The sequence below is a fragment of the Eurypyga helias genome, unplaced genomic scaffold (assembly GCF_000690775.1).
Source record: "Eurypyga helias isolate BGI_N326 unplaced genomic scaffold, ASM69077v1 scaffold29944, whole genome shotgun sequence".
NCBI classification, from domain to species: Eukaryota; Metazoa; Chordata; class Aves; order Eurypygiformes; family Eurypygidae; genus Eurypyga; species Eurypyga helias.
In genome coordinates, this window is record NW_010247354.1 from 11,090 (window position 1) to 24,085 (window position 12,996).

At 42.9% G+C, this 12,996-nt stretch overlaps 1 long non-coding RNA gene across 1 annotated transcript; it reads right to left on the reverse strand.

Moving 5' to 3' along the window:
• Positions 1-7,356: 7,356 nt before the first annotated feature.
• On the reverse strand, positions 7,357-11,608 carry LOC104508939. The gene is made up of 3 exons (XR_727883.1): positions 11,409-11,608; positions 10,549-10,741; positions 7,357-7,850 (listed from the first exon to the last, which is right to left on the reverse strand). It is a non-coding gene; the product is annotated as an uncharacterized LOC104508939 (long non-coding RNA).
• Between the last annotated feature and the right edge of the window lie 1,388 nt (positions 11,609-12,996).

Here is a 12,996-nt window from a genome sequence, read left to right on the forward strand (position 1 = left end):
GCAGGGTTAGTGGCACATTAAAAAAACCCGGGATGAACAGCGAAAAGAACCCAACAAATGGTGTCGGAGAATGCTGGAGCGCCTGGCAGGAGCACAGCGCTCGGGAGAGGATGACACCTTTTCCACCTCGTGTTTTTCCAAAAGTGTCAGCGGAAGTTTGTCTTACCTGACCGCTAAGGGAGTGTCAGTGCAAGAAGCAGCGTGAGAGCTGGGTAACAAACCAGATCTGGGTGCACTCAGAGTTAGCTGGATTCAGCAGGTGTTTTGTTGGGAGAACAAAATGAGAGCAGATGAAAGAAGATGGGTGTTCGAGGAACGAAGAGGACTGTTTTAAGGTAATTCTGTAAGTAAAAATAAACAGAACAGTGACTTCAATGTCCCTGACCTGGCATACTGTACTGAGAGAACACGTATTTCGTTAGAAGATTTCTTCCAGCTTTTTTTGCTCACTGAATCAGAGCTTTTCTCCCCTTTCCCCAGGTACGACCTTTACATGGCCTTTAAAGCCGGAGCTGCTCCATTCCTGGTGTTTCCTTGCAGACATACTGATGCAAACCCCGTAAAGGTGGTGCAAGATCATGTACACGTCCTCTTCCCTGAGTAAATGGGACATAGTTTGAAAAAAAAAAAACACCACACACCAAACCAAAAAGCTGACCTTTGCTACTTTTGACTCAGAGACAGGAGCTCTGCTTCCCCGCGAACAACTGGTGTCTCTACTGGCTTCGTGAAGTCTGTACTCAGGTCTTCTGTGATCAGAAAAATACATGGCGATCAAGGAGGTTTCAGGCATCCAATGGACAGGAAAAGACAAGATCCCCAACAGCCTAATTTTCAAGCCTCAAGAGGGTAAAATATATGGGCAGAACACAGTCCTGGCCTAAATAAGTTTTCAAAGTAGTGGGGACCTTTAAGTTTAAACACGGATGACACTTGGTACTTCAAAAAGAGAATCCATTTCCGAGCCAGTTCTCTTCGTGCCCAAAGACCGAAACCGGCAAGGGTTTCTCCACCTGAGATGAAGGCTCTTACATGTGTGTGGACTATAAATGAGCTTCCCCATTGTGTAAAGAAGATAAAATCCAGAAACACGAAGCGGGAACCTGGAAAGCTCAAGAGAAAAGGCAAACTTTTCTCCCACAGCCCCACTGCACTGAGTCGTGGCTCTCTCTGGCCCATGTCCTCCAGTTTTATGCCAATATAAATCCATTTTCATGGGTCTATGGATCCTTCCAACAATGTCAACAGTGCTGAACCAGGCCCACAAGTTTCTAAAAAGAAAACGGAAGCTCCCATTACAGACACGTGTGAGCAAGAACAAATGGGCAGAAGTTCTTTGCAAAATATGCGACCTCTTTATAGTCGGTGTGTAGAAGTTGAAAGGATGATCTGACAGGAAACTACCGTTTACAGTTCAGAGGATCCATTTCTGGGTTTTGGCATCTTCCATTTTCAGGTGAAAATGAGCTTGTTTCTTTTTAAGTGTAAAAGAGCCAACAAATTTATCCTGTAGCCAAAAGCAAATTCTGCAAATACGGCTAACTCAGCCGTATGTTGAAGTAAACAATCACTGGATAGCAAAGCAGGTGAAGTATCGAAGAAGCTCCGTTTGAATAGTATTTATTTGCAATCATTAGGTTTAAATGGGAAACTGTTTACAGGCACACACTAGATAACCAAAATAGAATGAACATAAAGAAATCTCTTTGAAGGTCCTTTTCAAATATTTCAAATATTTTATTAAATATTTTATTCAGTTTCATCGTCACAGTTTAATGTACTTTAGCATGTTATACACATGACTTAACATGTGCACTTAAAAATATCAAATTAAGAGGTTTTTGAAGAAAGTACGACATTCTATAAATGTGCTTATTGACTTTTAACTACACACATCTAAGAAGGCAGTAGCTCTGTTATACCATTGATGGAGATGAACTCTTGTAAGGCATGTTTACACCAAGCTTTGGAGAGAATAAAGCCAAATACTGGGTCAAAATTCAGTGGCATTACGTGTAAGAATGAAAGTCGAAGGATGGGGCCCTAGGAGTAAAGATTGTAGCAAATCAGTTGTGTTAAAACTGTCAACAGATACTGGTTATTAAAAGCAAGCACTGCTGAGAAATAAGGTATTCGCAGGATCCAGGTCAGCAGGATCTGTGGGTTTTTTCAGGTGATTTTTGAAAATCACACCTTATGGTGTAATGTGACGGAAAGAGGCTGAAATCTAGCAAGGAAGTTGGAAAATCATTGTTGGAGGAACCTCATGTTGTTTTATGGCCTAACACGGGAAGCACTTTTGTACAGAGAACGTGTTGCAAGTCTCTGCCCTCCGACGCGCGCGTGTGTACACATACGCAGACACATGCGCACACATGCCTCTCTTGCTTGTGCCACCTTCAAAGCCCCAACCACTGATTGAAGTGTCGCAGCGTGTGGGAGAAAGCCGGGTTTCCGTTGCAGGGGAGAAAAGCGTACGTCAGACCACTGCGTGTGGAAGCCTAGTTAGCGAGCCCGCTGTACAGCGGAGTAGAGGGTCTGCCGGTACACGGTAGCGGTTAAGACCCAGAAACTACAACACAATTCTTTGGAAGAACTTAATGAACGTTAAGCTATTTGCAGTCGTTTTTAAAATTCCATGTCAATGAAGGCCGTAGGTGACAACCATGTGCTCCCTCCCAGGGACATCACGCAAACCCAAGCTTAACTCCAAGAGTGCAGCGGTCCGTCACCGGGGCTCCTGCACTGTCACCACGCCAACAGCAGTGCTGCCCCATAAAGTAAGGATGGTTTTCAGCATAAGCTTAGGCGCGTTGCTGAGTGGAGATCTCACGTCAAGTCTTGTTAGATTTCTGCCTTAGAAGAATTAGTGAGGGAACATAAAATATACATCCATCTCGTAAGCTTCTTCAAAGTCGTCAATTCAGTAGAAAATACCGAGTATATAAATGACTATAATAGGACTTGGGAGAGAGCGTAAACCTCACTGTGCCTTCTTATTGGGGAATTCAGGGGAGGAGGCAAGTAGTTCTTTCACAGACTATAAATGCACTCCTTCACGGCGCTCAGTGTCCCAAAGTGCCTCAGCATCCCGGCAGCCGTAGGTGACAGTTCCACGATATGTACAAGGTAAGGAGAATGTCACAAGTACTAGGAAATATGGCAGATACACCTAGGAGCTCTACAACCTACCCAACCAGCATGGCCAACAAACGGCATCTAATGGATAATGCATGGCGTACAACACGCAAGCTGCGGAGTTACGCTTCCTTGAGAAACCGGGATTGCAACCGTCAACTCCAGAGTAAGTCTCACGAGCAGCATTTGGCTTACTGCGCCACCTCTGGCAATACCTGAAGCCCACCACCCCATGAGCACGGCACCTTCTGCTGCGACAAGAACCCACTTCACTGAACCGACCAGAGCTGGCGGGCCCACGGCCTGCAACCCGCGTGGCTCCGGCAGAGGTTAGACAAAAACGCTCCAGCAACACCGTTTGGCTACCGCTGTAGGCTGTCTGCGCGACACAAACCTTGCTCTGGCAAAAGGAAAGCACACAGTGATATACAAATGGGAGCGATGGCTGAAAAGATTACACGGTCAAGCCTGAAAGCAACTGGAGGTTAACGAAAAGTAGTCTTTTAGGAGAGGTAGCCATAGTTAGACTCAGCATTCAAAACCAGGGAGTGCACTCAAAGGGTCAACATACATTACAGTCTCTTGCAGACCCGTCGTGTTTCTGGTTTCCCTACGTTTTTTCTGCAGAATGTACACACCCAGGCACACACACACACACATATATACACACACGCATCTATCTTTTTTCCTAATTCCCCTTTGTTGCCATAACTTTGCCATACTGAGAACACAGGCCAGCTTTCCTTCCATCCTCTCTCAGCTGTCCTGCGCCTACAGCTGTTGCCTTCAGTCCATTCAGTACCCGTACAGTAGCTAAACAGGCAGTGGAAATTAAAACCGCGTCCGTTGGATATCCTGTTCCAAACGACAGCATCCAAACCGTAAGGCATTCCCTCGCTCTGGCGCGAGCCACGACTCCCTTGGGTTTCTACTTGAGACAAACTGCAGAGCGCTCTTCAGCCTGGCACTACAAAGGCCGCTTTCACCCAAATAATAAAGACCAAAGCTGGAATTTAAACACCGCAAGTTCACACGCTCCTACCAGTCCCTTCTTCCTGTGCCCCGTTCCAACAGCGCCTATCACTTCAATTTCAAAAGTCATGCACCAATGCTATAAAATAGATACCCAAACTACCAAGAAGTCTCTTGCTCATGACTTTGGAATATTGTATTAGTATAAAAGAGCATTCAGTCATCTTAAATAAATATATTCTATTTCTGAAATCACAGCACATTCAAGGGGTAGTTACTGCCATAAGCAGAGCATTAAGTAATCTCCGTAGATGTTTTCAGAATGAGAGAATCATTTAGGTTGGCAAAGATCTTCACGATCACTGAGTTTTGATTGGTTTGGTCTAATATCTGGAGAATAACCTACTGTGGGGATAAGAATCTGCATCTCAAATGTTCTGCAGAACATTTTTCCCATGTTTGTATACAGTACTAGAACAATTAAGAAGACATTACAGTAATTTTCTCCCAGCTGCTTATATGTGTAGCTTCAGCTACGACAATGCATTCTGTATACCTCGAAACTACATACGAAGTATCAAAGATCACTAAATAAATAAAAGCCAAGGAAAAACTGGGACAGTACTGCATTTTACACTTGAGACAAGATTCCCCCCTCCCATGGATAAGTCACAGAGGACGACTACGGTAAATGCTTTTCTTTTTTCTTTTTTTTTTTTTTTTTAAAGAAAGATTTATACACAGGTTCAGATCCAGAAAATAATGTGAAATGCATAAATATCGATAGCTTTAGCTAAGTTAAAATGGGTTCAGTAAAGTATGATACAACATCTTCAGAATAAACAAAGCAGAAAAGCATCATATTTTGGTTTGCTTGAGATATACATAAGGTGCAACAATTTCTTCTCTAGAGGCATTTGTGGACAACGTGTTAACGGGTAACAGTGTTTGCTGGTATACTGAAGTACACACGATAGCAATAAGATTTTCCAAAATGAAAGCAGCTGAAATGAATAAAAATTAAAACAAAACAAACAAGGAAGAAAAAAAACCCCAACCCCAATACAGTAAGATATTGGTCTGAAATTTTCGTTGTGCTAACAGACTTTGTTACCTGAAAATACTGATACCCCTTCTAGTCGATTGAGGGAAAAATCTAGCTACTGAAATCAAGACATCACTCAGAGAACCAACGAAGGCAAATGCCTAGTGAACTATAAAGCTTTGCAGGATTTCTGCTACTCTCAGTGCCTAATCGCTTAAAAATTAAGCATATCTACAAAAAGGTTTATAAGTATCTGAAAACAGTCATATCCAGTAAACTGACCCAACCCTACCCCCTCTCTAAGGGAAAGTCAAGGAAAAGCAGATCAAGTAAGATATTAATTCATATAGAAAAAAGTAATTTTCTGTTTCTTTTAAAAAAGGTACCATTAATATACAGAAATATCTTCAGGAACAATATTGAAATTTAAATCGAGGAAGGATGGGGTGCTTTGACAAAAATATATCTACTCTAAAGGTTTCTAGAGAAATAAGTTAGTACCATTGTCAACGTGAACGGCCTGCACTGTAACATATTTGGATTTCAGCTAATTATAAAGTGGTCCAAAACTCCAACAGCCACCTTGCTGTGACCCAACAGTTTTAAGTCTTTAAGGTTTTCCTGTCTTGTTAAAATAACTTATAAAACTTTAATAAAATCTTGTTAAAAATACTGCCATAAGCTGCAATGGCATTCTAGGGGCTCTTAGTCATGTATTCACCTGAATTTTTAAAAAGCCTTTTCACTGACTCATTGGCTCGTAAATTTTGTTGTTCTTTTGTTGTTGTTCCCTTCTTCCAACACACGCATCCCCCACGATGCTGTTTCAGTGACACTTCCCCAGCTACCTGCCTTCTGTCAGACCTTTAATCCTTCGTTACAATTCCTGTGGCATGTCGTATATTGTTTCCTGACACTGAACCAAAGACTTTCACTCAACTACGACAATGAAAGGCTAAAATCTAGCAAGCATTAATAGAGTTACTGTCCATATGGCTATTACATCGAATTAGTTACAAAATAACCCCAAAACACATTATCAGTTCAGTCAAGTATAAATAAGAATGCCTGATAGAATGATGTAAACTCGCATCATTTAAAGACTTAATGCAAAGAACTTCAAACTCAATTCAATACTATCAAAAGTTCAGCCGGTATGACGAAGACTAATAGAAAATTATTGCTGGAGTCCAATTTGGTAAATTGTTGTGCTACAATGCAAAAAGTAGGGAAACATCTTGTGCTGTAGAAGAAGTACCCTGTTGAATTTGTAGCTTCAGATCAATTAATAGTGATCATTTTGCATCTGTTGGTAGGAATCAATGCTTGATTATACAATAGTGGTAAGTCAAGATAGCAAAGGTAACAGGCCAAGTGATACACTTGGCTCGCTTTTGGGATGTCTATATGAGAGCAAAACGCAAAAATTCAACATAAGCAAAGACAGAAACTGGCAGATGGATCTGTTTGGTAGTCTGAATTCAGTCAAACATTACTCTTCAGTTGTAGTTTATCCGTGTACCACTTGCCACTTTACCGACACAACGTGTAATTGGCCCTCTACGCAAACTCTGTAGCCGATTTGGACTGTGCATAGTAACTACAACAATGCCAGTGTCTGTAAAATGTAAAAGGTATGTGTATCGGTGTACATGTATATTGAAAAGTCACGGTTTTAGGTTTTTCAGAACGGTGAAATAATACTAAGGTCACTTTTGAAAAACACATTTGCAGTACTTTTTGTTTATAGGAAAGTTTCACCAAGTCACTCAGATATCTATGCAAAAATAAAGGAACCCTCCAAGGCATAAAAGACAAGTCAAATTATCTGCAGTATTTTCTTTTCCATACACCACTCCTTCTTCTAATGCACATCATCCTGGATATTCAAAGCTAAATTAAAAAGAAACAAACCCAAACATAGCCTGTCAGAATTTTTGCCAGTAAACTCTACCACTCTGGTGGCAAATATAAAAGTGCAGAACATCTGGACCACGTGGCTGCCCAAACACCGCTAACAATGGTACATCTGTCCAGGCTGCCTTGAGTTCTCTGGAACAGGTTTTAAATTCATTCTACAATATAAACGTAGGCATAACCTATTAATATAAACCATCTTAGAACTTAAATCTTCATGTACAAAAATGACTAAGAATATCTAACAATAACTAGTGCAGTGCGTCAGTGTTTTTGTTGTTGGTTTTTTTTTGAATTTTTTTATTTTTAATTTAGAATAACTAGGTATTATACGAAACTAGTTGCCGTACTCTCTGGTTGGTAGAAGAGATACTGAGCTAACAGTAAAGGCAGCCTTTTCCACACCAACCACCTATTTACTGTTTAAAAGCCTTCAATAGAAAGCAAGCTCTGGGATCATTCCATTTCTGTTCATCAATAGACAATTAATATCACCATCCTACAAACTGGGTTCCGATTTCAGGACCTGGCCCAAGTTGCTAACGTCTGGCTTCCAGTGAATTCTGGGCCACTCAGAACAATAAACGCTTGCAGTCTATCGTTTCCATCATATGGACTGACTAGCTTTCCTTGGTAAAGACAAGGCTAGGATATTAGGTAAAGCACAATGTTTTACAATAAAGTGGAGCTTCACTGGTCAGCGCAGGAAATAAGCACTGGAGCCTGAGACATTTCATTTGGCTGTCCGTCATGTGGGAGAGGTGTGGCCCTCTGACTTCTGCAAAAGAAGAAAAGAAAAGCCACCCATCGTTATTTGGAACACGGGAGGTGCTTTTATCAGACCAGAAAGGAGGGAAAGCGGCACGTGATATGGTTTAACATCCAATGTCACAGCAACCTAACTCCCTGCTGCTACAGATGCCCAGGTACCGCTCTTACACAATACCCTGAGGACAACCTGCAGCACAATGCAGAGTCAGGCAAAGCCAAGACGTGACGATGTCTGACTGGACAGAACGGAACGTGCGGCCGGAGCGTAAGTTGAGAGCACGCAAGTGCTGTTACCCATTTCCTAAGGGAGCAGCCTAAGCCCTCAGAAGCAGAGTGTACAGCTCGCGTGTGGCACAAGAAGGCAAACGCACAGAGGCGTCTGTCACGTTCGTGCAAGGCAATAGCCAGCTTTTAAGCAATATGGAGACATACTCATCAGCAGAGTTGCACATTGGGATTACTCCAAGTTTCATGACTTAACACTTCATCAGCCCAGCACAACATCTCCCTCATTCCTACAGCCGCGCTAATTTACAAACGATCCCCTGGCACAGGGCGCCGTAAAAATAAACTGCGCCAGAATTCTGTGCTGGGAACCAACATCAATCATCACAGCAGATGGACTTGGGAGAGCTCTTTTGCAGCTTGCCTTTTAAAATACATACACAAAGCACATCACTGCCTGTTATCTAATCTCACAAGTCAGGTTCTATTTTTGTTACAGTATGTGTCATTTGCAGCGATGAAAATCTGGGGCCCGCCTCTCCTTTACACAAGGGCCGTTCTACCTCACGTTGGCACGGCCAAGGGCCCAGCAGAAACGGAGTTACCAGGGCGCTTTGCACAACCGGGGCGCGATGAAGTGGCCTTGGCGCAGAACGCAGCTCAGGTTCACAGTCCTTAACCAGGGCACGCACAAGGTCAATAAAGCTAAACCTTCACATGAAAACCACGCTGCCACTTCCAAAAAAGCTCTTATTACAGTTAAAAAGAAATTTGGCTTCCGCGGCCCAAAGCTCTGTGAAATTATTTAATAATTCAGGCACCGAAGAAAGACCCTGTGGTGCCGCTGTTCTCATTTCTGGCGATTTGCAAATAAAGCAGTGGGTTGCAAAAGATGACAAACGGCTGACAGAGCAGAAAATAGAGAAGCACCTAGCCCACCAGAATTAGGTTTCTGTTTTGACTTCCGTTCGCCAAGCCTGTGAGAGACATGGCTAAGTTTCTACTGGGAAAAAGAGTCCTCCCCTGTTGTCATTTCCCTCCCAAGCTGGAATTTGCAATGGTTGGTGGACACTTTGGTGTTTTCAGGTCTCATGGAAGGTGCTGCATTGCTCTAGCTGCGTGATGAGACAACACAGACTCAAACAGAAGGCTACGTAAAGTGTTAGCTCACTTCAACAGGGACAAGAGGAGAAGAACTCTTAGAGGAACAAGGAGGGCAAAGCCACAGCAAAGCAAATCCTGTTGCTCTTGTGCAATTCCACACAGTGTTATTGGAAATCAATGAAGCCACAAGGGCGTGAGTGAGCGCAGAGATTAGCACAGCACTTCCTCGAGTCTCACTCGTGGCTTCTGACCACAGAAGATGACAGAAATGAATTCAGTCTTTTGCTGTCTTGATAGAAGACACGTGTTTTGCAGTGCTGGGAGGAAAGGCCAGGCTTCTCACGCAAAACAATGCTGCTTCAGCAAGACAACAGCTTCTGCAGAGAAGAGCTAGGAGGCTGGATTCAGCTGACTTTGTTTCTTGTAGGGTCCCTGAGCTTCTAAAAAGCCTTTCAATGCTTGATGTACAGCCCGAACACACAGGGCTGGGTTGGCCGACAGGGACCACGAGATCAACAGTAAACGGGGGCTGTGAATGGCTTCATCAGCTGCTGCCTTGTGGAGTTTCTCAGGCAGCCAGAAACCTGTCAAATGCCATTTGCAAAGGCTGGGATGGTTTCAAACTGTCTCAGCACTTCCTCACTGACATTCCGCTGCAGGAAAGGATGGGGTTTCACTCCAATAAGCTGCAGCATCAAAGAACAACACTGGGTAATTAAGAGCCAAGGAGGACTTGCTGTCATTGGTTTCCTCTAGCATGCAGGATCTGACCGTGCTGGACCGATCCAACAGCCCTAAGGAACGTGCACATTCTCCAGATTATCTGTGTGGATGGTCTACTCAGTAATGGAGACGACCAACCCAAAATAATGTGGCTTTCCATCACCCAGAGTTGTTCTGTGCCATGTCATTCTGCTGACACTTTGCCTCCTACACAGCAAAGCACACGAGTGGAAATAACAAGTTAGTTTTCTTCAGCCATGTTCAGCATAAACACATCAGCCAAAGTTATATGGAATTCTCTCCACAGTCTTAGGCCATGAAAAATGCAAATCAGCATTCAAAAGCTATTTAAGTCTGCTATTATGTCATAGATGTCATCATTAGGACCTCAAGGAGCATATAAACCTGATTATATACAAAAATGGGTAGGTAAGCTTACCAGGATCAATTTACTGAGTACTGAAATAGATTATTACATTGTTGTTTAGGTGAAGACAACACTACGAAGCAAGTGGTGTAAAACAGACATTCATAGAAAGCTGTGGAAGAGGAAACACAGGCCAAATTAAACAGCCTGCAAGCAACATGCTTTGTGAACAAGCTGGCAGGCACATACTCTTCACTTAGACAACAAGAGGAAAAGAAAACCATACCTGTGTACATTTTCCATGGCTGCTACTTCTGCTAGAGCAGCTAAGCTAAAAAATGCAGACACCGCTGGCATATCTGATGTAATACTATGATTTTCTTCTGTCTCTGCATTTCTGGAGCATTCACTGTTGCAATCTGTTTCTGCACTTGATGTTTTTTGAAGAGTACTCTGTGGCAGCTCTTTTGGCTTCTCCTCTGCAATGAAATAAAGTTAAGCTTGCAAATCTTAAATTCACAACAGCCCATCGATACAATGACTAGTCTGGTGTTAACAGAATCTTTACCTTTAGGACTCTGATTTTCCAAGTGAATCTGATTCATGCTGCAACCTCTTCTGACCCAAGCTATTGGCAGAAGTACAGTACTAAGGTTTATGAAGCAGTTTACTGGTTTTGTACTCAACTGAATTGGATTTTTTAGGTCAGGCAAGACAGCTTTTGTATACGTTTTCGATACAGAAGTCCTGAAAGACTATCTTAACAGTAGAAGGCTCCTGCAAGGACTGTGGCACTGACTGCCATATTATGGAATTCATTTTTACAACCTATAACTAGGTGCAGTGTAATTTCTTGGCTGGACTGGAAACAAATTACGAAAGGTAACCACTTTCCATTTCTCTCTATATAAGCTCTCAATTCTTCCACAGAAATATCTGGGGAGAGAAGACAGATCTGGGCATTTAAACAAATGAAGTTGGCTGTTATGGACTCACTAATTTCCCAATTAATTGATACCTGTATTTTAAAGAATGACCTTTCCAAGCAGGTACGAGAACAAGCTAACTTCCCCAACAGACAGCTTGTACTCCCAAACCTTCTCCAACCGTTCAGTTTTAACAAAACTTAAACTCCAATTTCCTTACCCAGTGTCCCTCCTGCTGGTGACACTCGACCATCTGCTGTTCGGACAAGATGTGTGATCTTAGTTTTCCTCGCTTTTCTTTTCTGGCTGCCAACTAAAGGCTCATGCATCATTGCTGGCTCTGGAGTGTTTAGGGCAGATATAAAAATTTTATTCTTCCAGGCAGACTCACTGGAATTTCTGTCTTCTAAGAGTATGGCTGAAAGAGGATAAAAATGCAGTTTTACATGTAGAATAATTCAGTTACTAGCTATGCTCATATACCATCTGCACAAAGTCTTCCCTCACAGGCACTCAGAACACAACCCATGGCAAGATACGATCTAAATGCTTCAGATGGTTGCAGGGGAATAGTAGCATCAGCTCTTACAGATACCCTGGAAGGTTCGAGTTTCTAATATTTGCAAAGACAACTGTGAGACGGGCAGTAGCACTTCAGTGGGAGAAGGGTATCCAACAGTCTGTACAAAACACTCTGCAACGGAAGATGCCAGAAAGTAGCTAAGAGACAAAACGTATTTAAGGAGCAATATTGGTCCTCATGTAAGCTTATCTCAGCTCACAGATGGACTCACGAGCAGAATTCAGAAATTCCTGACTAAGCCCCAAACTTCCCTCTGTAGTCACTCTACGTCATTTCCTCTACGCAGAGGGAAATACTGCCTTTTACAAAACAACAAACCTTAAAAAACACCCAACAGGCAGCAAATGCAAAAGCAGAGCTGGTTCACAGCTGAAGACAAGAATGCTAAAAAAAAGAAAGCCAGCGTGGGATAAAATACCGTGACGGAAGTACTGCCTACGTAAAGTCAGAGTGAGAAAGGAACAGTCTGAATCTTTCTCAGCAGTACCGGTGTTGGTGTTTCAAAGCAGCCTTCTGCCCTGAATCAGAACACGATCACAAGTCTTCACCTGACCGTCACTTTAATCTTGCCCGTGAAGAAACGGCTCAGACAGCAATCACAAGATGTACTTAAACTCCCAAAGTCTGAGATCAGCATGTAGTCATCAATCATTTGTAATTTCCATTGATTAAGTCATACTGCTGATATCATAGCCTATCACCCGTCCATAAATTCAATCTGTGACACCTTTTTCCTCCTGTGATAAAAGCATTATGTGGCCTACCCCACCTGTGATCACCGCAAGCCAGGGTTGGAAAGAGAGTGCAGGCAGCAAAGGCAACGCCCAAGAGGTTTTTCACAGATGCCCGTCTAAGCTGTTGTGAAATCAGGAGCACTCGTGGCACCTGCACCAAGTCCTTGGGGCAGTTTTTCCCAGCGCACTGCCTGATTGTTTACATATTTTTCCTAATGCCCGCACCTCATCTCCCTTGCTGCATTTTCAACTCATTATTTTCATAGAATCATAGAATCATAGAATGGTTAGGGTTGGAAGGGACTATAAGGATCATCCAGTTCCAACCCCCCTGCCATGGGCAGGGACACCTTGCACTAGACCAGGTTGCTCAAAGCCACATCCAGCCTGGCCTTGAAGACAGCTTTCCTTACTACCCATCAGGTTATAACCCATCTCTTTGCAACAGTTCTTTATGCATTTCACAGCTGTTACTGCGTTAGCTTTCTCTT